This window comes from Chlorocebus sabaeus, chromosome 14 (assembly GCF_047675955.1).
Source record: "Chlorocebus sabaeus isolate Y175 chromosome 14, mChlSab1.0.hap1, whole genome shotgun sequence".
Taxonomy (NCBI): domain Eukaryota; kingdom Metazoa; phylum Chordata; class Mammalia; order Primates; family Cercopithecidae; genus Chlorocebus; species Chlorocebus sabaeus.
The window spans coordinates 58,759,326-58,786,761 of record NC_132917.1 but is presented as its reverse complement, the minus strand read 5'-3'; the positions used below and the strand labels follow the sequence as shown (position 1 = coordinate 58,786,761).

Here is a 27,436-nt window from a genome sequence, read left to right as displayed (position 1 = left end):
CCCATCACCTATTCCGTTCCTGGGGGACTTCTGGGATGGGCTCAGAGCCTTGTGTAGTCACTTGCCAGGGCTTTAATAATAAAGCAGCTCCAAGGAAAACCTTCCCTGACCCTTTACTCTGTTGAGAAAGGACTTAAGGATAAAAAGCATAAGAATGTTTTAAAAAAAAAAAAAAAAAAAAAAAAAACCTGTGAAACTTAGTAAATGAGAAAATTAGAGAAAGATCATTATAATATGAATGAATATCCCTAAAAACAAACAAATTAAGCCCAAACTTTACTATTCTCTTGTCTTTTTCGAAAACAGAAACAAAAAAAAAAAAGAAAAAGAAAAAATGAAACAATGGCCAAATGTGTATAGAAGCAAACTCTACTTGTTAGCTATGCTGAGCAAAGCTGGATTTGTTCATGCACAGGAATAGAAAGCACAACAGTGAATCTTGGAGGCATTATTTCTTAGCAAAATTAGCATAACCCAGCACATCAGAGTATTAAAATTTAAAAAGGATTTCAAACTGTCCTAGTATCATCAGCAGAGTCATGTCACAGATTTTTTTTATTGGTTCGGCAGGCTAGGTGTAATTGTATCAATATTTTAATGCTTGATGCATATTGCCTGTGATACATTGCTTGCATAAATAAAAAGCACCAATATCCAATTGCCAATGAAATAATCACATACTCTAGATCTTTATTAGATCATGCATTATTTAATTACAATAATCAGAGTCCTTTGGAAGGTAAAACAAGATTAAAAAGGTTTTGTTTTATTGGATCTATATATTTGATTTAAACTTTACATGTTAGCTTTACATTAAGAATTTATAAGGCATCAGTTCAAATGGTGCTATTATAAGAGTTTATTTCTTTTATAATTAGTACAGTACTCTTAAAGTACTCTGACTATGAGAGATAATATTTCAGTATTTTAATGAGCTTTTTAAGTGTAATTGATGTAACAATCATTGAATTACACATTTCTACCTGAAGAATAATGAAGGAAGCATTTTAATGAGAAATTTAATCATTATTAGCAAATGATCTACTAAACTGCCATTTGCTGACATTTAAAAGCTTAATAGCAGAAAACTGTATTTTCCTACATCTGCATCAACATCGATGGCGATTACTTTTCTATTACTCTGATTTCCCAGGTTAACTTTCTACCGTCACTAATTTATTTATAAATTTAAGAAAACTTTCTTTAACCCACAGTTGTCAGCTCCTTCCAGAAAGTGTGGGGCTTGACACTTAGAGGGATAATTTAAATAAATTAGCCCCTTTTCCAGCCTTCAGCAGTTTTCGGCATAAAAGGGCTCTTTCTTGTGAGTATTCATGCTTGCATCAGCTTGATTTTGATGAATGCCCTGCGAATTCCCTGATAGTACCTCAGACAGAGAGATCTTAGACCAACGTCAACAAGGGTTTTTAAAGCTCCCTCATTTCAAGAACACATCAGCATTTAGAGGCTGATAGACATGAGTAAGAGAGCCTACTATGCAGCTTTTGTCGGTTTCTGGGGTTGAGTTTTGCTGCTGGGTTTAGAGGAATCTCTATGCCATGGGAAGAGAGGGTAGAATGGAGACATCACAGTGAAGTCCATAACAACATGTTTTGGGGGTATAAAAAGAACCACAAGATAATACTAGGTAGGCAGGATTTACATAACCCATTGTAGACGTGGAGAGTAATGAGGCAAGCTCAGTCTTCTGACTGAGCATTGGACAATGCAACGCTGAAGTCAGTACACAGGCTGGCATAGGCATGATACCTGGAGCAAGGACTAATACATAGGACCTTGCCTGCATTTTCCATGATCTGGCCATAACGGATAGTCATTTATAGGGCTCCTTACATGGAGTGCCAATCCAACGGTGTGCTTTGTATGATGTGAATTGTCAATCTAGAGGACAGAAAGTGGTTTAGATAGAAACACACTATTATGTATCCAACACACAGTGAGATCTTTTTGTTTTTTAAGTTTGAGTTTTCATTTAGCGTTATGGTGTGAGTAGGCAGGAGTGAGGAAAGAGAAAATGCCAGCATGTGACTCACACCCGCCTGCTGAGGGTCCCCTAAAGTCCTTGTCAGTCCAGAGATGCTGGGTTTGGCCCAGGTGCCAACTTCTTCCATCACAGAATTCTCACAGCCCTTTATTTTTTCCTCTCTCTTAAAGACTTTACCCTTTTTCACTTTGCATGCCCTCAAAAAAATTTTCAGAATTAAAAAAAAAATCATGTTTTATGTTCCTCATTACTGCGGGAGCCTGATTCTGTGGCTGCCTCTCCATAGCATATTGCCAACAGCGTGGTAGAGACTCAGCCCTGACAGTTTGTGCTGGGCACCATGTCTGTGTATGCAATGTGCAGTTTTCCTATTGCATGCAAATAAGCAGATAATGATAAAATTAGTAAATGTCCTGCAAAGGGTTAGAGTACTCAAGGAAACATTGACAAAACATCTTTCAAGTGAAGGACAGAGCTGAGAAGTAATAGCTTACTTGGTTTTTGTGGGGTTTTTTGGGTGATAGTGACGCGGCATGTGATTGTTGATATTGTTTATTATGGAGGATACAAATGCCAAAACTCAAAAGAACAAGGTTGACATAATGTATTGGACTGTATTTCAAAGTTTATTCATAAATCACTTCTGGTCCTACACTGAAAAGCAAAATTGCAAGATAGCACTCATAATGTGGATCTGTTTTTCTCATTACATGACAGTTACCTGTAAAAATGGTTCATGTGTCATATCCAGAAAGGATATAGAGGATGGCACTGAGATTTATACGCGAATCTTTGGGTATCACTTGTTTATAAACACGATGTATACTTATAGCGATACAATGTATTTTTTAATCAATATTGAGTTGTAATTTTGATTTAAATAAGCATTTTTCCCCAGAACCCCAATATCAGAGGGAAATAAAAATGCAACATCAAGAAACACATAAGGGTATGTCTGACTGAAAATAGAGAGTATTTTCAGAGCAGTTGAGTCAAGGTTAGCCATCAGAAATGATTACCAAATTAATATTAGAATGATACTCTTCCATTGTGGTAGTACAATAGAGCTAGGTACCCTGAATTGGTGGTGAGCCACCAAGTTTTTTATAATCATTATGCAGCTTTTTTTTGTTACGACTGAATTATAGTGATACCTGTCCCACAGACAATTTGAAGCTAGTCTCAGAATAAGAAGTAGAACTTTCTCCAAGATGGATAAATAAATAAATAATTATTGTTATTGTTATTATATGCAGCACTAAACCTATGCAAAATAAAAATGGAGTGTATTCTAAAACATGGAAGAACTTTGTCTCCTGAGAGCATAATGAAATGAGCCCAGGACAACACGTAGCCCTACTCACACAGCCACACAGTGATAAAGGCAACCACATGAGCTGTATAATGGTTGTGGATGCAAATTTAATTCCTTCAAGGGTGTCTCCAAATATTCTGGTATTCAAAAGTGTGCTATTAATGCAAAAAAGGCACATAGATGAAAGTAGGAGAAAATTAGAACAAAAATTATTTCAAATGAAAGGTGCTATTTGAACAAAAGCATCAGTATTCTTGTAAATATATAATGATTCTCTTTTTGGTTAATCACCTGAGCTTTATTCCAGTATACTGGAATCTCAAAGACTTGAACTCATCCTGTTAGCAAACCAGGTATAAACAAATGCTACTTTAAAAAATGCACTTCTGAAAGAATCCATCTAAAGGTTGGGGGAGTGTGAGATGAAAACCACTGAGAAGGTTAACGATGCCCCCTCAGGGCAGCGTCCTGTTGCTGCCAACAAAGATGGTCAGGGACAAGTTCTCCCAACAGCTGCTAGGGCCTGATCCCAATTCAGGAGATGCTACCAATCACATAAAAGCTTGTATGGAAGATCAGAAAGCACATTCAATGAGGAGAGTTTCCCCTTCTTTTGCTATCATTCAAGGAATGTTTTTTTTTTTTTCACCAAAGAATATAAAAGCCCACCCATGCAATCCCAGGTAAATATGAGTCCAATTAAGACTTTGGATCTATTCACTGGTGCATCATTCCAGCTTTGATAAAACAATTGAAACCTATACATATACATCTATTTACTTCCCACACATACACACAAACACACACACACACACACACACCTTAAATGCATGTGAATTTACTTCTTTTATAGGTAAAAGAACCATGACTCAGATTTTCCTGATTCCCTACTTTTCTTATTCTCTTTATCTGGTTACTGTTCCCTAATTTCTTTCTGGTGAAATTTGCTATCTCTCATTCTTTGCCTTTCCTTGTAGCTTTACCTCACCCTGGCTTCATGTGGCCTTGTGTCAGCTCATCATTCCATTATCCAGAGCGAAGAGGTCAGAAGAATGTGATGGTATGAGGTTGCCTGAAAACAAAATTACTTTCAATTTTATTTCTATCCAGGAGTCATTCTAGGAAATCGAGTAAGCATGTAAAAAATCAAAATTCTTTCCCAGATTTGGCAAACCTCAAAGTTGTGAGAGAACACCCCAGTGCCATCCAGTCCTGAATCTGGGAAAATACAGACATCTCTAAGGACTTGCTCAGCAGGCCCTCCTACATATAGGCTGTACCATTTCATTGCCACCTGAAATTCATTGTTAGTTAATCATTCCCAAGATACTGCCAGGTAAAGATGCTTGTTTGAACAGTAACAGAAGTTCCAGTTGAGCAAAAAATATGTTCACCTGAGAATTCAGACATATTCATGTATGTTCAAAAGACTGGTGGTGCAAGTTTCTTTCTGGTATATTTACATGAAAAATCGGGGTCCTCCTGGGGAAAAATTGACCTATGGAATAGACAGTTAAAGCAGAGATGCAGCCAGGCATGGTGGCTCGCACCTGTAATCCCAACAGTTTGGGAGGCCAAGGCATCCAGATAACCTGAGGTCAGGAGTTTGAGTCCAGACTGACCAACGTGATGAAACCCTATCTCTACTAAAAATACAAAAAATAAAAATAAATAAATAGCTGGGCATGGTGGCAGGTGCTTGTAATCTCAGCTACTTGGGAGGCTGAGGCAGGAGAATTGCTTGAACCTGGAGGCAGAGGTTGCAGTGAGCCGAGATCACACCATTGCACCCCAGCCTGGGTGATGGAGTGAGACAAAAAAAAAAAAAAAAAAAAAAAAAGCAGAGATGCACAAGAGCATAATAGAGTGAGCCCAGGACAACAAATGGCTCTACTCACATAATCATATGGTGATAAAGGCAACCACATGAATTGTATGACGGTTGTGGATGCAAATTTAATTCCTTCAAAGGGGCCTCCAAATATGCTGCTATTCAAAAGTGTGCCACTAATGCAAAAAAAGGGCCAATAGATGAAAATAAAAAGAAGAACAATAATTAGTTCAAATGAAAGGTGAGCAATATCAACGCAGAGGGTCCTCTTTTAAGGTGCCCTACTAGACCCCAGTATTACATGGCTATTTACCCAGATGGCCTCCAGTCGTTTGGGTATTTTCTGTAGTTCTGTGAATAAATTCTACTTTCTCCTATGTGTTTTCCATAGATTAGCTCAAAAGTTACTTCCTTTGAATCCTGGGGTGGTATGACTGCAACAGGAGAGTCAGCAAAAACAAAGAAGAGTTTCATAAAACTTCAATGAGTTATTCATAGTCCAACAAGTCAGCAGCAGTGGCAACAATAATAGCCAATGTTCTCAACCCAGATAACAACCAGATTCCCCTTTGGCAGAAGGCATGAAGCCCAGGTGTGAGTTGGCACCAACTGTCCAGGGAATGCCCTCAAGAGAGAAGGTACTCTTAGTATACATAGTTATACCCTAGATATTAGACATGGGGAGGATGGACGCCTTTGTCAATGGGCATGAGAAGTGTCATCTTTACAGGTACCATGGAATAGTCACCCTTTTGCAGTGGCAAGAGACATAATAATGGAGAAAAGGAGCAGGAGAAAGGAAAATGAAGACGTGCTCTTCTAAGAGGGCTAGTTCAAGAAGCGTAAAGTTAGCCGCTCCCTGGAAATTCCTAGCACCAGACATGTAAGGAAGCCTGAGAAGATCATAGAGCCCTCAGGAAAGCAATCCAGGAAAACAGCCTCAGTGTTTGTTTCTGTAGTTTTGATCTTCCTCTGGACAGTGAAGGCCTGGGAGTCCTGAGTTACATTATCTTGGAAAAGTCACATGCTTGGAAATATGTAGAAACATGACTCCCATAGCCCTGAAGTGAAAACATTCATTATGAACTAAAAAAAGTGCTCATTTCTTTTATCAAACCTGACATCCATTTCAATGTTAACAACCTAAAGCCTTTCAAAACATGGTATGAGGACTCAATACTGTCTTTTGTAATTGCTTAAACTTTTATTAAAAACGTTTGGTCCTAGGCTCTGCGGATCTGTCATACAAAAGTGAGCAACACATTTGAATGGCAAATGATCCTGCGAAATGTCAGGCCCAGGAATAATTTTGGAGCTACAGTTGATTAAAAAATCGACAAAAATAAGTACTGCATAAAAGCAGAAAAACTTCTCATCTAGTTCTCAAAATTTTCTACACGATTTTTGAAGGCTCAGATTTACTTTTTTTCCTTTATCTTTTAGTGCAAAGCCATGGGTCTCCTAAGAAGAACCTATGCCTATTTTTATGGTGTGACTTTTTATTACAGGTGCCTACCATGGAGGTTGTCCAAACACAGCTTTAAACCTAAGTGCTACAGAATGTAGCTGGGATTGCTGGGTAGGTTAATACTATCAGGACAGGCTCCTTAGAAGCTTGTCTTGAATACCCCATTTCTGCTAGAGGCCGCCAATTGATTTTTCCTAGCAAATACAGTGAGGTCACTGAGGTAGAAAAAGCTTCCGGTCCATCAGAATTCATCGAAACAGAAAATTCAAACTTTAGGTCCGGGGTCTTTGTTTCCAACAAGAAGCCCATAAGTGAGCAACAAGAATGTTAACTTGACATTGCTTCCGACCAAGAGGGAGTAAAAGTGACCACATTTAACTTATGCCTGAAAAAATAAAAAACAGATCATCACAGTGGTTTTCAAGACACTAGATAGCAGGCAACAAAGGGCAGTAGTTCCTAAGGGATGTGAAACAAGTGAGGTGAACTCAGCAATTGCCATTAAATACACTGCGAGAATTTCTGGGCTGCGGTACAGGGATGAGGAACCCGGGCAGAGCACAGCCCAATCCTTAGTTGACGAGACTGAGCTGAGAGTATAGGGAGACAAAGGCAGCTGACAGTTCACAAGACAGTGCCAGAGAGAAGAGGGCTGCCCAGAGAAGGGGCCTTGGGAATCTGCAGAGGCCCTCAGAGTACTTAAGCAGAGCAGTTATTAGAGGCCTGTGATGAAACTGCCTGAGGCCAGGGAAAGAAGTATCCAAAAGGATTAAAGAAAACAGTGCCAAGTGGCCACAGAGGGCTGAGAAGAGTGTTTGTTCCCATCAGCAAGGAAACGTCATAATTCACAGCGCACTGTGAACAGTACACAGGAGTTTCTTGCCTCACTACTGGGAAACAACTAGTGCTAGACCAAACACTGCTCTGGACTCAATTAAAAACCTTAAAAGTAAGACCTTCCAAAATTAAACCTACAGGTAACTTAGTTGTGTCCCAGAACAAAAGACAAAAATATTTATGTAAATGCAAAAATAATCAGCACCCAACAGGGTAAAATCACAGTTCCTGAGATTACCAGACATGTAAAGAATCAAGAAAAGAAAAGAAAAAAGAAAAGAAAGGAGAAAAGAAAAGACAACCAAAACCTTAAGGAGCAGAAAAATCAGTAATTAAAACCAACCCAAAATAGGCACAGATGTTAGTATTAGAAGATGAGGCCATTAGAACAAATATTATAACTCCATTTTATATATTCAAAAAGTTAAGAAAAGACATAAAAGATAAAAAAGATCAAAATCAAACTTATAGAGAACTAACCTGGATGGGATTAACAGAATATTAGTAATTGTAGAAGAAAAGATTAATGAATTTGAAGACAGCAATAAAAACCATCCAATACAAAAGAGCAGCCTGGGTGCAGGGGCTCATACTTACAATTCCAACACTTTGGGAGGCCGAGGTGGGAGGATTACTTGAGACCAAGAGTTTAAGAGCAGGCTGGGCAATGCAGCGAGACACCATCTCTACAAAAATAGAAATAAAAAATTAGCCAGGCATGGTGGAGCACACCTAGTCCTAGCTACACAGGAGACTGAGGCAAGAAAATCACTCAAGCCCAGGAGTTCAAAACAGCAGTGAGCTATGATCACACCACTCTAATCCAGCCTGGGTGACAAAGTGAAACCCTCCCTCTCTGTAAACAAAACAAAACAGAAACAAAAACAAAACCAAAAGCAAAAAATAAAAAAGAACAAAACAATAATTTTTAAAAACATCAGTGAGCTGAGGGACAGCTTAATGTTGCCTAATATACATGTAATTGATATCTTATAAGGAGAGGATGGAAGTGGAGAAAAAATTTGAAGAAATTATGCCTGAAATGTTTTCAAATTTGATGAAAACTATAAACTCCAAATTCAAGAATCTCAATGAGCTCAAGTACAGGAAACATAAAGAAAAACTACCCCCAACTGATCAAACCTGGTGAGAAAAGAAAGTTCTAAAAGTAGCCAAAGAAAGAGCCACAAGACACACAGAGGAAGACAGATGAGAGTTACAGCATATTGCTCTTCAGAAACAGTGCAAAGGAGAAGCCAGTGGAGCAACACATTTAAAGTACAGATAGAAAAAAAAAAAGTAACTAGTAAACTAGAATTCCATACCAGGGAACATATTTTTCTAATGTAAAGATGAAATAAAAATTGGTTTCAGATGTATAAAAGCTGAAAAATTCAGGACCAACAGGTTTGCATGACAAGAAATGTTAAGGAAACCTCATCAGGAGAAAAATAAATGACACCAAATGAAAATCTGAGTGTCTAACAAAAGATTGAAGAGCCTTGGAAATAGTAACAAATAGGCAAATAGTTAAGATGTTTTTGTTACGATTTAAATTTCTTTAAAGGATAACTGATTATTTCAACCAAATGATGACAATGTGGTGTGGGATTTATAATACATAATTATATCAGAAAAATGTATGAAGCAATAGCATAAAGAACGAGAGGAAAACACTAGAAGGATACTAATGCAAGGTTCTTATACTCTACCTGACATGGTACGGTAATACTTTATGTAGAATGTGATTAAAGGTATATATTATAAGCCCTAAAACAAACACTAAAAAGAAAGAAAACAAGAGTTATAACTAATAAGCCAATAAAGGATGCAAAAATGTAATAATAAATAATAGTATGTTTGGGTTTGTGTACTCACCCAAACCTCATGTCTAATTGTAATCCCCAATGTTGGAGATTGGCCTGTTAGGAGATGATTGGATCATGAGGGCAGATTTCCCTTTTGGTGTTGTTCTCCTGACAGTGAGTTACCACAAGATGTAGTTGTTTAAAAGTGTGTAGCACTTCCCACCTCTCGCTCTTCCTCCTGCCCTGGCCATGTGAAGATGTGCCTGCTTCCCCTTCCCCTTCTGCCATGATTGGAAATTCCCCGAGGCCTCCCCAGTCATGCTTCCTGTACAGCCTGTGGAACTGTTAGCCAATTAAACCTCTTTTCTTTATAAATTACCCAGTATCAGATATTTTTATAGCAGTGTGAAAATGAACACAAATAATCCAAATAATCACCCAGAAAAGTTTAAAAAAAAGAGTTAGAAAAAAGAAATGGAACAAATAGAAAACAGAAAGATAATAGACTTAGTTTTTTCCATACAGGTCAATAATCATATTAAATAAAAATGGTTTAAACACCTTGTGTTAGTCCAATCTCACACTGCTATGAAGAAGTGCCTGAGACTGGGTAATTTGTAAAGGAAAGAGGTTTAATGGACTCACAGTTCCATATGGCTGGGGAAGCCTCAGAAAACTTACAATCATCACAGAGGGGAAGCAGACACATCCTTCTTCACATGGTGGCAGGAGAGAGAGAAGTACAGAGTGAAGCGGGAAAAGACCCTTATAAAACCACCAGATCTCATGAAACCTCACTATCATGAGAATAGCATGAGGAAACTGGCCCCATGATCTAATCACCTCCCATGAGGTACCACCCTCAACATGTGGGGATTACAATTCAAGACGAGATTTTGGGTGGGGACACAGCCAAACCATATAATTCCACCCCTGGCCTCTCCCAAATCAGGTTCTCACATTTCAAAACACAATCATGCCTTACCAACAGTCCCTCAAAGTCTTGATTCATTCTTAAATTAACCCCAAAGTCCAAATCCAAAGTCTCATTTGGACAAGGCAAATCTATTCTGCCTATGACCCTGTAAAATCAAAAGCAAGTTAGCTACTTCCTAGATATAACGAAGGTACAGGCATTGAGTAAATACACCCACTTAAAATTGGAAACATTGGCCGGGCGCGGTGGCTCAAGCCTGTAATCCCAGCACTTTAGGAGGCCGAGACGGGCGGATCACGAGGTCAGGAGATCGAGACCATCCTGGCTAACCCGGTGAAACCCCGTCTCTACTAAAAAAATACAAAAAACTAGCTGGGCGAGGTGGCCGGCGCCTGTAGTCCCAGCTACTCGGGAGGCTGAGGCAGGAGAATGGCGTGAACCCGGGAGGCGGAGCTTGCAGTGAGCTGAGATCTGGCCACTGCACTCCAGCCTGGGTGACAGAGCGAGACTCCATCTCAAAAAAAAAAAAAAAAAAAAAAAAAAAATTGGAAACATTGGCCAAAACAAAGGTGCTACAGGACCGATGCAAGTCCAAAACCCAGCAGGATAGTCATTAAGTCTCAAAGTTACAAAATGATCTTCTTTGACTCTGTGTCTCACATCCAGGTCATGCTGATGCACTAGTGGGCTCCCACGGCCTCGGGCAACTCCGCCTCTGGGGCTTTGCAGGGTACAGTCCCCCTCTCAGCTGCTTTTATGGGCTGGCACTGAGTGTCTGCAGCTTTTCCAGGCACATGGTACAAGCCGTCAGTGGATCTACCATTCTGGGGTCTGGAGGATGGTGGCTCTTTTCTCACAGCTCCACTAGGCAGTACCCCAGTGGGGATTCTGTGTGGGGCTCTGACCCCACATTTCCCTTCCCCATTGCCCTAACAGAGGTTCTCTATGAGGGCTCCGCCCCTGTAGCAAACTTCTGCCTGGATATCCAGGTGTTTCCATACATCCTCTGAAATCTAGGCGAAGATTCCCAAACTTCAATTCTTGACTTCTGTGCACCTATAGGCCCAACACCACATGTAAGCCACCTAGGCTTGGGGTACTCCCTGAGACAACAGTCTGAGCTTCTTTTAGCCACACATTAGCTTCTTTTAACCACAGCTGGAATGCAAGGCACGAAGTCCCAAGACTGCACAAAGCAGCAAGGCAGTGGACTCAGCCCATGAAACCATTTTTTTTCCTGTTAGGCCTCTGGACTTCTGATGGGAGGGGCTGCTGTGAAGCCCTCTGACATGCCCTGGAGACATTTTCCCCATTGTCTTGGCAGTTAACATTTGGCTCCTTGGTACTTATACAAATTTCTGCAGCCAGCTTGAATTTCTCCTCGGAAAATGGGTTTTTCTTTTCTACCACATTGTCAGGCTGCAAATTTTCCAAATTTTTATGCTCTTTTGCCTCTTGAATGCTTTGGTGCTTACAAATTTCTTCTGCCAGATACCCTAAATCATCTCTCTCAAGTTCAAAGTTCTACAGATCTCTAGGGCAGGGGTAAAATGTTGCCAGCCTCTTTGCTAAAGTGTAGCAAGAGTCACCTTTGTTCCAGTTCCCAAGAAGTTTCTCAGCTCTGTCTGAGACCACCACAGCCTGGACTTTATTGTTCATATCACTATCAGCATTTTGGTCAAAGCCATTCAACAAGTCTCTAGGAAGTTCCAAACTTTCCCACGTCTTCCTGTCTTCTTCTGAGCCCTCTAAACTCTTCCAACCTGTGTCTGTTACCCAGGTCCAAAGTTGGTTCCACATTTTTGGGTATCTTTTTTTTTTTTTTTTTTTTTTTTTTGAGACAGTGTCTCGCTTTGTCACCCAGGCTGGAGTGCAGTGGCACATGGTCTCTGCTCACTGCAAGCTCCTCCTCCCAGGTTCACACCATTCTCCTGCCTCAGCCTCCTGAGTAGTAGGGACTACAGGCACCTGCCACCACACCTGGCTAATTTTTTGTACTTTTAGTAGAGACAGGGTTTCACCGTGTTAGCCAGGATGGTCTCGATCTCCTGACCTCGTGATCTACCTGCATTGGCCTCCCAAAGTGCTGGAATTGCAGGTGTGAGCCACCACACCCAGCCATTTTTGGGTATCTTTACAGCAGTGCTCCACTCTCTGAAGTACCAGCTTACTCTATTAGTATGTTCTCACACTGCTATGAAGAAAATATTTAAGACTGGTAATTTATAAAGGAAAGATTTTTTTTTAAATTATACTTTAAGTTCTAGGGTACATGTGCACAATGTGCAGGTTTGTTACATATGTATACATGTGCCATGTTGGTGTGCTGCACCATTAACTTGTCATTTACATTAGGTATATCTCCTAATGCTATCCCTTCCGCATTCCCCCTCCCCACAATAGGATCCAGTGTGTGATGATCCCTTTCCTGTGTCCAAGTGATCTCATTTTTCAATTCCCACCTATAAGTGAGAACATGCGGTATTTGGTTTTGTGTTCTTGCGATAGTTTGCTGAGAATGATGGTTTCCAGCTGCATACATGTCCCTACAAAGGACATGAACTCATCCTTTTTTATGGCTGCGTAGTATTCCATGGTGTATATGTGCCACATTTTCTTAATCCAGTCTGTCACCAATGGACATTTGGGTTGATTCCAAGTCTTTACTGTTGTAAATAGTGTCACAATAAACATACGTGTGCATGTGTCTTTATAGCAGCATGACTTATAATACTTTGGGTATATACCCAGTAATGGGATGGCTGGGTCAAATGGTATTTCTAGTTCTAGATCCTTGAGGAATCGCCACACTGTTTTCCACAATGGTTGAACTAGTTTATAGTCCCACCAACAGTGTAAAAGTGTTCCTATTTCTCCACATCCTCTCCAGCACCTGTTGTTTCCTGATTTTTTAAAGATTGCCATTCTAACTGGTGTGAGGTGGTATCTTATTGTGGTTTTGATTTGCATTTCTTTGATGTCGAGTGATGATGAGCAGTTTTTCATGTGTCTGTTGGTTGTATGAATGTCTTCTTTTGAGAAGTATCTGTTCATATCCTTTGCCCACTTTTTGATGGGGTTGTTTGTTTTCTCTTTTTGATGGGGTTGTAAATTTGATTGAGTTCTTTATAGGTTCTGGATATTAGCCCTTTGTCAGATGAGTAGATTGCAAAAATTTTCTCTCATTCTGTAGATTGCCTGTTCACTCTGATGGTAGTTTGTTTTGCTGTGCAGAAGCTCTTTAGTTTAATTAGATCCCATTTGTCAATTTTGGCTTTTGTTGCCATTGCTTTTGGTGTTTTAGACATGAAGTCCTTGCCCATGACTATGTCCTGAATGGTATTACCTAGGTTTTCTTCTAGGGTTTTTATGGTTTTAGGTCTAACATTAAGTCTCTAATCCATCTTGAATTAATTTTCATATAAGGAGTAAGGAAAGGATCCAGTTTCAGCTTTCTACTTGCGGCTAGCCAATTTTCCCAGCACTTATGGCTAGCCAATTTCCCCATTTATTAAATAGGGAAACCTTTCCCCATTTCTTGTTTTTCTCAGGTTTGTCAAAGATCAGATGGCTGTGGACGTGCGGTATTATTTTTCAGGGCTCTGTTCTGGCCCATTGGTCTATATGTCTGGTTTGGTACCAGTACCATGCTGTTTTGGTTACTGTAGCTTTGTAGTATACTTTGAAGTCAGGTAGTGTGATGCCTCCAGTTTTGTTCTTTTGGCTTAGGATTGTCTTGGCAATGCGGGGTCTTTTTTGGTTCCATATGAACTTTAAAGCAGTTTTTCCAATTCTGTGAAGAAAGTCATTGGTAGCTTATTGGGGATGGCATTGAATCTATAAATTACCTTGGGCAGTATGACCATTTTCACAATATTGATTCTTCCTATCCATGAGCATGGAATGTTCTTCCATTTGTTTGTGGCCTCTTTTATTTCACTGAGCAGTGGTTTGTAGTTCTCTTTGAAGAGATCCTTTACATCCCTTGTAAGTTGGATTCCTAGGTATTTTATTCTCTTTGAAGCAATTGTGAATGGGAATTCACTCATGATTTGGCTCTCTGTTTGTCTGTTATTGGTGTATAGGAATGCTTGTGATTTTTGTGCACTGATTTTGTATCCTGAGACTTTGCTGAAGTTGCTTATCAGCTTAAGGAGATTTTGGGCTGAGACAACAGGGTTTTCTAAGAATACAATCATGTCATCTGCAAACAGGGGCAAATTTGACTTCTTCTTTTCCTAACTGAATACCCTTTATTTATTTCTCTTGCCTGATTACCCTAGCCAGAACTTCCAACACTATGTTGAATAGGAGTGGTGAGAGAGGCATCCCTGTCTTGTGCCAGTTTTCAAAGGGAATGCTTCCAGTTTTTGCCCATTCAGTATGATATTGGCTGTGGGTTTGTCATAAATAGCTCTTATTATTTTGAGACACATTCCATCAATACCGAGTTTATTGAGAGTTTTTAGCATGAAGGGCTGTTGAATTCTGTCAAAGGCCTTTTCTGCATCTATTGAGATAATCATGTGGTTTTTGTTTTTGGTTCGGTTTATATGCAGGATTACATTTATTGATTTGCATATGTTGAACCAGCCTTGCATCCCAGGGATGAAGCCCACTTGATCATGGTGGATAAGCTTTTTGATGTGCTGCTGAATTCGGTTTGCCAGTATTTTATTGAGGATTTTTGCATCGATGTTCATCAGGGATATTGGTCTAAAATTCTCTTTTTTGTTGTTGTATCTCTGTCAGGCTTTGGTATCAGGATGATGATGGCCTCAAAAAATGAATTAGGGAGGATTCCCTCTTTTTCTAATGATTGGAATGGTTTCAGAAGGAATGGTACCAACTCCTCCTTGTACTTCTGGTAGAATTTGGCTATGAATCCATCTGGTCCTGGACTTTTTTTGGTTGGTAGGCTATTAATTATTGCCTCAATTTCAGAGGCTGCTATTGGTCTATTCAGGGATTCGACTTCTACCTGGTTTAGTCTTAGGAGAGCATAAGTGTCCAGGAAATTATCCATTTCTTCTAGGTTTTCTAGTTTATTTGTGTAGAGGTGTTTATAGTATTCTCTGATGGTAGTTTGTATTTCTCTGGAGTCACTGGTGATATCCCCTTTATCATTTTTTATTGCGTCTATTTGATTCCTCTCTCTTTTCTTCTTTATTACTCTTGCTAGTGGTCTATCAATTTTGTTGATCTTTTCAAAAAACCAGCTCCTGGATTCATTGATTTTTTGGAGGGTTTTTTGTGTTTCTATCTCTTTCAGTTCTGCTCTAATCTTAGTTATTTCTTGCCTTCTGCTAGCTTTTGAATGTGTTTGCTCTTGCTTCTCCAGTTCTTTTAATTGTGATGTTAGAGTGTCAATTTTAGATCTTTCCTGCTTTCTCTTGTGGGCATTTAGTGCTATAAATTTCCCTCTACACACTGCTTTAAATGTGTCCCAGAGATTCTGGTATGTTGTATCCTTATTCTGATTGGTTTCAAAGAACATCTTTATTTCTGCCTTCATTTCGTTATGTACCCAGTAGTCATTCAGGAGCAGGTTGTTCAGTTTCCATGTAGTTGAGCAGTTTTGATTGAGTTTCTTAGTCCTGAGTTCTAGTTTGATTGCACTGTGGTCTGAGAGACAGTTTGTTATAATTTCTGTTCTTGTACATTTGCTGAGGAGTGCTTTACTCTCAACTATGTGGTCAATTTTGGAATAAGTGCGATGTGGTGCTGAGAAGAATGTATATTCTGTTGATTTGGGGTGGAGAGTTCTGTAGATGTCTATTGGGTCTGCTTGGTGCAGAGTTGAGTTCAATTCCTAGATATCTTTGTTAACTTTCTGTCTCATTGATCTGTCTAATGTTGACAGTGGGTTGTTAAAGTCTCCCATTATTATTGTATGGGAGTCTAAGTCTCTTTGTAAGTCTCTAAGGACTTGCTTTATGAATCTGGGTGCTCCTATATTGGGTGCATATATATTTAGGATAGTTAGCTCTTCCTGATGAATTGATCCCTTTACCATTATGTAATGGCCTTCTTTTTCTCTTTTGAAAGTCTGTTTTATCAGAGACTAGGACTGCAATCCTTGCTTTTTTTTGTTTTCCATTTGCTTGGTAGATCTTCCTCCATCCCTTTATTTTGAGCCTTTGTGTGTCTCTGCTTGTGAGATGGGTCTCCTGAATACAGCAAACTGATGGGTCTTGACTCTTTATACAATTTGCCAGTCTGTGTCTTTTAATTGGACCATTTAGTCCATTTACATTTAAGGTTAATATTGTTATGTGTGAACTTGATCCTGTCATTATGATATTAGCTGATTATTTTGCTTGCTATTTGATACAGTTTCTTCCTAGTATCGATGGACTTTACATTTTGTCATGTTTTTGCAATGGCTGGTACCTGTTTTTCCTTTCCATGTTTAGTGCTCCCTTCAGGATCTCTTGTAGGGCAGGCCTGGTGGTGACAAAAATCTCTCAGCATTTGCTTGTCTGTAAAAGATTTTATTTCTTCTTCACTTATGAAACTTAGTTAGGCTAGATATGAAATTCTGGGTTGAAAATTCTTTTCTTTAAGAATGTTGAATATTGGCCCCCACTCTCTTCTGGCTTGGAGAGTTTCTGCCGAGAGATCTGCTGTCAGTCTGATGGGCTTCCCTTTGTGTGTAACCCGACCTTTCTCTCTGGCTGCCCTTAACATTTTTTCCTTCATTTCAACTTTGGTGAATCTGACAATTATGTGTCTTGGAGTTGCTCTTCTTGAGGAGTATCTTTGTGGCGTTCTCTGTATTTCCTGAATTTGAATGTTCACCTGCCTTACTAGGTTGGGGAAGTTCTCCTGGATGATATCCTGCAGAGTGTTTTTCAACTTGGTTCTATTTTCCCCATCACTTTCAGGCACACAAATCAGACGTAGATTTGGTCTTTTCACATAATCTCATACTTCTTGGAGGCTTTGTTCATTTCTTTTTACTCTTTTTTTCTCTACACTTCTCACTTCATTTCATTCATTTGATCTTCAATCGCTGATACTCTTTCTTCCAGATGATTGAGTTGGTTACTGAATTGTGCATTTGTCACGTAGTTCTTGTGTTATGGTTTTCAACTCTATCAGTTATTTTAAGGGCTTCTCTACATTGGTTATTCTAGTTAGCCATTTGTCAAATCTTTTTACAAGGTTTTTAGTTTCTTTGCGCTGGTTACGTAGTTCCTCCTTAGCTCTGAGAAGTTTGATTGACTGAAGCCTTCTTCTCTCAACTCGTCAAAGTCATTCTCCATCCAGCTTTGTTCTGTTGCTGGCGATGAGTTGTGTTCCTTTGGATGGGGAGATGCACTCTGATTTTTTGAATTTCCAGTTTTTCTGCACTGCTTTTTCCCCATCTTTGTGGTTTTATCTGCCTTTGGTCTTTGATGATGGTGACGTACTCATGAGGTTTGGGTGTGGGTGTCCTTTCTGTGTGTTAGTTTTTCTTCTAACCATCAGGATCCTTAGCTGTAGGTCTGTTGGAGTTTGCTTGAGGTCCACTCCAGACCCTGTTTGCCTGGGTATCAGCAGTGGAGGCTGCAGAAGATAGAATATTGCTGAACAGTGAGTGTTGCTGTCTGATTCTTGCTGTGGAAGCTTCATCTCAGGGGTGTATCCTGCCATGTGAGGTGTGAGGTGTCAGTCTGCACCTAGTGGGGGATGTCTCCCAGTTAGGCTACTCAGGTGTCAGGGACCCACTTGAGCATGCAGAATGTGCATTCTCAGATCTCAACCTCCATGCTGGGAGCTCCATTGTTCTCTTCAAAACTGTCAGACAAGGGCATTTACCTCTGTCAAGGTTTCTGCTGCTTTTTGTTTAGCTATACCCTGTCCCCAGAGGAGTCTACAGAGGCAGGCCGGCCTCCTTGAGCTGTGGTGGGCTCCACCCAATTTGAGCTTCCTGGCGACTTTGTTTATCTACTTAAGCCTCAGCAATGGCTGGCACCCCTCCTCCACCTCGCTGCTGCCTTGCAGTTAGATCTCAGACTGCTGTGCTAGCAATGAGAGAGTCTCCGTGGGCATGGGACCCTCTGGGCCAGGTGTGGGATATAATCTCCTGGTGTGCCATTTGCTAAGACCCTTGGTAAAGCACAGTATTAAGGTGGGAGCTACCCGATTTGCCAGGCGTTGTGTGTCTCACTTTCCTTTGGCTAGGAAAAGGAATTCCCTTCCCCCTTGCGCTTCCCAGGTGAGGCGTTGCCTCGCCCTGCTTCAGCTCTCACTGGTCGGGCTGCACCCATGGACCAGCGCCAACTGTCTGACATGCCCCAGTGAGATGAACCCAGTACCTCAGTTGAAAATGCAGAAATCACCCGTCTTCTGTGTCACTCACACTAGGAGCTGGAGGCTGGAACTGTTCCTATTTGGCCATCTTGGGCACCTCAGAAATATTTTTACTTGACTCACGGCTCCACATGGCTGCGGAGTCCTCAGGAAACTTGCAATCATGGCAAGAGGGAAAATAGATACATCCTTCTTTACATGGTGGCAGGAGAGCAAAGGGCAGAGTGAAGTGGGGAAAAGCCCCTTATAAAATCATCAGATCTTGTGAGAACTCCACTCACTATAATGAAAACAGCAATGGGGGAACCACCCCCATGATCTAATCACCTTCCATGAGGCCCCTTGCCCCAGCATGTGGGGATTACAATTCAGATTACAATTCAAGATGATATTTTGGGTGGGGACACAGTCAAACCATATCACACTCCAATTAACAAGCAAAAATTGTCAAAAAATAATTTTAAAAATGAATGGCCTATACACCATTTACAAGAAGCACATTTTATATATAAAGAAACAAATACTTTAAAAGTATAGAAAAAGATGTTCCATTCTAAGATAACCAAAAGAAAGCTGGAGTGACTACATTAATATCAGACAATGTACACACCAAGGGAAAGACTATGAGCTAACTGAGCAGTGGAAAAGAAGGTAATTTCATAATGATAAAAGGATCGGTACATAAAAATTCTAAATGTGTATATATGTAATAAAATATCTTCAAAATATACATGAAGCAAAACTGAGAGCTACATGGAGAAATAGACAAATTCATAAATTTAATCTAGAAACCCAATATCTCTTTCTTAATAATTGATAGGAAAAAAACGGCTAGGACATAGAGATTTTACAAGGGTATCAACCAAATTAACTTAATCGATACATATATATAGAACACTCCATCCTACAACCATTAGAAAATACATTCTCTCTTGAGCCCTGGAGGTTGAAGCTGCAGTGAGTTATGATCACCCCACTGTACTTCAGCCTGGGTGACAGAGTGAGACCCTGTCTCAAAAAATTCTACTTTCCAAATATGCTACAAACACCAAGATAGGCTATCTTCAGAGCCATAAAAATATGTCTCCATAAATTTAAAAGAATTCAAGTCTTAAAAAATATCTTTTCTAACTTCCAAGGAAGTTAAGTAGGAAATCAAAATAAAAGAATTTCCCAAATATTTAGAAATTTTAACACATTTCTAAATAAACCATAGGTTAAAGAAGAAATCAAAAGGGAAAGTAGAAAGTAATTTGAACTGAACGGAAATGAAAACACAGTGTGTCAAAATTTGTGAATTCCAGTAAAGCAGTACTGGGGGTTGGGGAGGGAATTTATAACAGAAAATGCATATATAAGAAAAGAAGAAAGGTCTTAAATCAATAAACTCAGCTTTTACCATAAGAAACAAAAGCAACAACCACACACAGAAAAAGGTAATTTAAAGTAAAGAGAAGAAAGGGAATAATAACTATCAGAGAAGAAATCTGTGAAATAGAAAATAGAAAAATGATTTTAAAAAATCAATAAAACCAGAATCAGATTCTTTGAAAAAAAAATCAATAAAATTGGTAAACTGACAGCCAGATTAATTCGCAAAAAGGGAGAGGAGATATAAATTACCAAATTCAGGAAAAGACAGAGGTGACATCATTACAATTTTCAGGACATTTAAAGGGTAAGGAAATACTATATACAACCTTATGTCGATAAATTGAACATCTTAGATGAAATGAAAAAATTTCATGAAGTAACAAACTACCAACACTCACTCAAGAAGAAATAGATAATTTGAGTAGCCCTATTACATATTTTTATTTATTTTAAAGTTTAAAACTTTCCCAGAAAGAAAACTCTAAAATCAAATGACTTTACTGGTGAATTCTTCCAAACATATAAGAAAATAATAATAGTGCCAATTTCACATAAATTATTTTATAAAATCAGAGAAGAAGGAATAATTCCCACCTCATTCTATGAAACCAGCATTAGTCTAAAAGCAAAATAAAAAATAAGTATTACAAAAAAACTACTGATCAAATCCTTCATGGACATAAATGTAAGCATTTTCAAAAACATTTTAGAAAATACAATTTTGGCATGAAGAGATTTTGCTTGAAAACCCAAATATATCAAAGTTAATGAGACCACAGAGAGTGGGGGGCTATATCATGTTGTCAACTCCTTCGGTAAAAAGTTTCCTATTTTCACAGAGCCAAAAAAGCAAATGTTCTCCTTATTCACTAACTTGACTGGGATTTGAAGGTATAGAGTATTGTTTAGATAACAAATTCTGGAGTCACAGATGCCTGGGATTGAATTTTAGCTCTATCTCTTACTAGCTTTATAACTTGGGAACATTACTTATCTTCCCTGTGCTTCAATTTTATCAGCCATAAAATAGAGATGAGAATATCTCTTTCCCATAGGCTTGTTACAAGGATTAAACAAGTTAATACTTGTAAAATGTTTAGAACAACTGAATGGCTGGGATGTAGTAGGTGCTCACTTAGTCTGACAGGGAGCAGCTGTGGCGGGAGGAGTAATCATATCATGCGAAGAGCCATAAAAGATACCCCTGAACTCAGTACTAAAGAATGTGCTTGGTAAACACATCAGGGAGAAAGCAAGGAAATGAACATACCACATAAAGTGACCAGCATAAACAAGCACTTAGCAGCTATAAAGGTTATTGGTATTTTCCAGAAACTGAGTAAGCTAATAAGTATTGAGTATAGAATACAATTTTTTGGAATGTGGGGAAGGGGGAGTATGAGGGAGGGGCACACCTATAGGAGGCATAAAAGCTGGAAACTAAGAACAGATAATGTAGAGCCTTGTGTGCCATGTTAAAGCAGTGCAATTTTATCCCAGTCAATGTAGGAAACCATCAAAGAATTTAACACAAGAATGTGTCATAGCCAGATCTGTATTTATAAAGACAATTTTGGTAAAACTAAGGAAAATAGATACAAAAGAAGGAAGCTAAAGGCCAGGGGACTGGCTAAGAACTGATGACTGTATTCGTTTACCTACTGCTGCTGTAACAAACTCCCACAAATTTCGTGGCTTAAGACAGCACAAATTTATTAGCTTTCAGTTCTGCAGGTTAGAAGTCTGACACAGGTCTCACTGGACTCAAATCAAGGTGTTGGCAGGGCTACCTTTCTTCTAGAGGCTATTGAGAGAATCCATTTCCTTGTCCTTTATTTATGACCACATTCTCCATCTTTAAAGCCAGCAACACTGGGTCAAGTCCTTCTTAAGTTAAATCATTCTCACTCCTCTTCTGTCCCCCTCTTCTACTCTTAAAGATCCCTGTCATTAAATTGGACCCACTGCCATAATCCATGATAATCTCCCTAAAGTCAGTTGATTAGCAACCTTAAACCCATCTGCAATCTTAATTCCCCTTTGACATATAATGTAACATATTCACAGGCTCTGGGGACTAGGACCTGGACACCTTTGTGGGGTCATTATTCTTACCTCAGAAGCTATTATAAAACCTCAAGTAAGAGATAATAAGGGCCTGAATCAAGGTGGTGACACTGGAAATAGGAAGGGACATACAAGACAGTGCTTTTAGATGCTTAATTAAAGGATATCAGCTGGGTGCAATGGCTCATGCCTGTAATCCCAGCACTTGGGGAGGTGAGGAAGGAAGATTACTTGAATCCAGAAATTTGAGGCAGCAGTGAGCTATGATCATGCCACTGCACTACAGACTGGGTGACAGAGCAAGATCCTGACTCAAAAACAAATAATAAAAATATAGAAGAATACAGTGATTCATTTGGATGGCTTTAGAGTGTATAGAAAACATGAGGAAGAATAGGAAATTAAGGATGTCTCCTACTTAAATTTGAACAGCTTGATGAAATATGATGCCACTAACTTATGAGTTGAGTGTCTAATATGTAAATATAAAGTTCTCTTAGAATATTATGGGTGAGATGCCCAAAAGGTTGTTGGAAATTCGGTCTGAAGTTCAGGAAAGCAGTGATGCTGATAACTAAGATTTGAGCATTTTCAAGTAATTTAATATCTCCAACAAAGTAGCTTGCTGTAAGTTACCAAGCACATTAAAGACAAACACACACATGCCCACTGAATATTCAGCAGCTCTTGTTGGTGCTAGCTAACATTTAACATGAGAAAATAAGACATATCCAAAAAATAAAACGTAAATGATCAATCATATCTGCAGCTGATCTTCATTGGTAGCTCTTAAGTAGAGCAAAGACAAGTCTAATGGTGAACCTCTACAGAGGTGGGATCCCCAAGCCCAAGGAATGTGGAAATGTTGATAAGGATATGTTCTGCCCTAAACAAAAATGGGACACTGGATGCAACCCATGACTTTCCAGCCCCATGGTTGCATGTGCTATAGTTTGAATATGCTATGGTTTTGTGTCCTTCCAAAATCACTGTTGAAACTTAATCCCCAATGCAACAGTATTAAGAGATGAGGCCTTTAGGAGGTGATTAGGTCATGAGGGCTCCTCCCTTGTGAATGGGATTAAGGGCTTTATTAAAGAGGCTTCACAGAGTATTTGGTCCCTTTTTACCCCTCTGTTCTACCATATGAGGATGCAGTGTTTAAAGTGCCATCTTGGAAGCAGAGAGCAGCCCTCACCAGAAACCAAACTTGCCAGAACCTTGGATCTTGGACTTCCCAGACCCCAGAACTGTGAGAAAATAAATGTTTCTGGGTATTTATAAAATACGCAGCCTTAGGGTATTTTACAGCAGCCCAAATGGACAAAGACATCATGTTTTGTCTCTCATAGAAACCAGGTTTCTATTTAAAATTTAGGGAGGATCTCCCCATTTGTGAGACGCTCCTACTATATATCTATATCTATATCTATATCAATCTTAAAAAGGCATTGTTTAATTCACTAGTGCTGAAAAACTAAGTAGTATAATGATGTTAATATGCCTACAAAAGATGGCAATTTAAAAATATTTTCTTATAGAAAGACAAGACCTGAGGTATTATACAGGTCTATTAATTCCCAGCAATGCAAATGATGCACAGTCCAAACCAGGAGTAATACAATGCCCTGCAACAAAAAAAACCCTGAGAATTCCACATATATGCCTAGGGGGAGGGTAGATGGGAAGGCAGGGTGGAAATGTCCATTTAAATATAGAACCTTGATTAATTTTCTTCTATAGAGGAACCATAATAACCAAAAACAAGCTCACGGATGTAGTGGTGGTGACATATGAGTTGGAACATGGAACATGTGGCATGTACAAAGGTGAGTAATAAAAGCCAAGCAAACGAGCAAAAATATATCAAAAGTGACTAAAATTATGTGTTTTCATTGTTAAGAGATGTAGTGAAATTCTCATCTGGTGAATTCCAATTCAGCATTTCCTTGATATATCTTTTATAATTTTCACTCTAATTATAATGAAAATCATTTTTCAAAGTAATTTTGCAATAAAAATGTTTCTTTATTTCTCATTACATAAGAACATGATCTTGTACAGTTACTGAGCAGGCTTACAATGTGCACACTGTATCTTCTCTTTCTTACCATTTAATCTCTTCATAGTCTACAGATGTCAAGAGGTTCAGATTAAGCTTGTTAAAGATCTGCTTCACTCGAACTCACTGATGATTATTTATTTAGCAGTTTTATGTAACCCTGTCATTGATAAGCACTCTATTAATTTGCCGAGGGACAAATCAACACTAGTTATTTTTCTACCGGCTATTAGACTCGGTGCTGCTGTTTGTTACAAACCACTTGCCAGTTAATTATAAATTATGGGTCCTCTTTGCCTATATTAATTGATATCTCCTCTGCCTTTGTAATACTAGACAAATAAATTGAAGGCAAGATTTATTAGGCAGTGTATGTCTTGTGTCTCTTGATTAGTATTCTTTACTTTTTTAACATTTATACTTGTTTATACAGATTTGACAGACCAATGCATTAGAGAAATGATCTTTAAGGTGTTTTGTAGTGAAAAAAGAAAGAGAGAGAGAGAGGAAAGATAGAAAGAGACTTAATAGGCTTCCTACAAATTTATTTCAAATGACCCACAATACATTGCAAGCAATTCCTAAAAATGCCTTTTGACTTTGTGCTACGGACTGGTGATGGCAGCCTCCCAATTATGCAAAAGCTAATATTCAAGTGGTTTTAAAGTCTATGCATCCAGTTGCTATATGATAAATAAATATGATATGTATATAGCAAAACCTATATCACATAAAACAAGCAATAGTTAAATGTCTTTTCTTTGCCTTATTGCTGATTTGCATCCAATTACATGTTCTTTTGCATACACACAGAGCCCTTTTTTCCTTTTGTCACTTAAACAATCTGTAGATGTAACACATAGTGACAAAACAATAAACTATAGCCATTTTAAATTTTCAGAAGCGTATGTTATAGATGGCACTTGCCATAGGACATGAACTTTTCCATTTGCAGTCCACAGAGAAGCAGGAATAAGAATTTAGGCCAGGTAGAAATAAAAAAATATTTTACAAAAGAAAGTCTTAATTCGTTTGCTCCCTGGACAGTATCAAACATTGAAGAATTGCAAATTTAATGGGAAGGTTTACCCCAGAGGGTCATTGTACTATATTCTGATTTCAAAGGGCGTCAGGACCTAGCTATCTGCCAAAAGATCTGGGTCTCTGAAATCCTAATTTTGTACATAATTTCTCCATTTAATTGGCAGTTTTGACCCAAGTTGCTTTTGCGGTATCTTGGATTCTGAGTAATTCCCCATCTGACATAAATCCAGCAAATGGACAGCAAGCCCATTGGGGTAGGCTGGATGTTTTTCCATTAGTTCTCACGGGAAAACAGAAACATATTGGTCAAGCATATCTATTCCTATTTTCAGTTCACATATAATTGAATCTCTTCTCCAACATTTTCATGTTTGAAGATTTAAAGACTCTCCAATTAGAATTTAGAGAAAGCCTTTAGAGTAAAATTAGCTAGCTCATTCAGAAAACATGCACTCTGCTAATGCGCTGGGAAACTGACCTTGAGCCACTTTTTAATAATGAGATTCCAAGGATCATCTTTTCCTATGTACTATGCTACCTTTTGTTGGCTGTTTCTGGGCATACCTCCCAATGGATGTCATGAGCGATAGAATTTCCTGATAGCCTTGATTCATTTGATTATTCAGAAAACATGCTACTAATCATCCTTCACCAATTTGTTATATTATCTGTAGATCTTCCCTCTTACTCTTCCTATCATTTACTATTTCACCACTCAAAACCTCTGTCCCCCATGGCTAAATAACACTGGAGAGAAGTAAGATTTAAGTTACTATTTACAACTCAAAACTAATGTGATTAGCAGGGGATTGGAGTTGACTCTAACCTCTCAAATACATCATTTTTGATTATTCACATTTTAGAAATTCACATTGCATTTGAACCCAATTACATAGTTAATCTGCTGGTTGCTAAATTACACTGTACATTTTTTAATGCCTCATACTATTTTACCCTAACCCAGTGGCTTTCAAATTAGGACAGTTTTACTCCCCAGGGAACATTGGGCAATATCCCCAGATGTTTGTCATGTTACAAATGGGGGAGGGGAATGAACTGTTACTAGCATCTAGCGAGTAGAGGATGGAGATAATACTAAACACCCTACAATGCACAGGATGGCCCTCCAATAACAAAGAATTATGGGTCCCAAATGTCTACCGTGATGAGTCTGAGAAACCTTGCCACAACCCCTCAAAATAAAGACTAACTTTCTTCCTTGAAGTGGCATCAGTAAGTAGAACAAGAGCTCTAGGGCAGAAAAATTAGAAACCTAATCATGACTATGTTGTTTAGTATTTGGCGACCCACGGAGCTTGTCATATGTGTTCATTAATATAGAGGCTAACTTGAACTGCTCAGAGAAAATGTGTACACTTGGGGACTGAAATGAACCTTCTGTAAAGCTTGCTGTGTGTTACCTCATGAAAACATTATTAGAAATGCATTCAAGGAATATAATTCAATTCTATTCAACTCAAGATTGAATTAAAACTTCTGGGTTGGTCAATGCAGAGCAAACTATAAGTTAGACATGTCACTGAGGGAACTTGCTCATGGGGCAACAGGCAGAAGAGGAAGCACGCATGGTTAAAAGGACAACAAGTAGATTTTAGTGTACCTGTGACAATAAGAAGAGTTACCAACCTGAGATTATGAGTCTTTTCATTCAACAATTGTTTACTGACATCCAGTGGGTATATATAATATTTGTCTTCCAACTGCTATCTTACTATCACTAAAGTATTTTTAATATATAATTACAATGATATATATGTAATATATGTAAATCCACATATTCAATATTAAACATAATTTCTCATTTTAAAATATAAATAGATGTTCTATTATTATCAGATATCATATAATGTCATCATATTATGGAATATGAAATTTTCATACCTTCAATGTGCAACCTCACGTTGGAAACTGCTGCACAAGGAGATATAAATTTAATTCTTAATTAAATTTGCACATCCACCACTAGATGATATGCTTCTTGAGGACAGCAATGTTTCTTTTTTTTCTTTTTCTTTATATTGCTAGCGCTCAGAACAAAATGGGAACTTAATACATGTTTTGTTTAATGAACAAATGTTGGCCTGTAATGAGCTGATGATCCAGTAAGAGGAAATACAATAGGTGCGTATATAACTATGCTAAATGGCAGAATTATAATGTAGTAGTGACTTAAAAAAAAAAAAAGCAAATTTGCCTCTCTGATAAATTTTCTGGAGATACACACCAAAGCTTGGCCAGGCCAAGGACCCCACAAATATTCCTTTTATTATTTCTCATTCTTAGGTGGTCTTAGGTTATGACCACATTTCTTCTTGCATAAGAGTGCTGAATTAAGCTTTATAAGGCCCCATTAAGTTGCTTCCATATTA

At 38.6% G+C, this 27,436-nt stretch overlaps 1 long non-coding RNA gene across 1 annotated transcript in view; it reads right to left on the bottom strand.

Annotated features, from left to right (window-relative positions):
- Positions 1-27,436, bottom strand: part of LOC103220217 (uncharacterized) — a 184,660-nt gene that overhangs the window by 73,844 nt on the left and 83,380 nt on the right. Inside the window, exon 4 of the long non-coding RNA XR_005243345.2 lies at positions 8,054-8,142. This is a non-coding gene — a long non-coding RNA (uncharacterized lncRNA). The remainder of the gene's footprint in view (positions 1-8,053; positions 8,143-27,436) is intronic.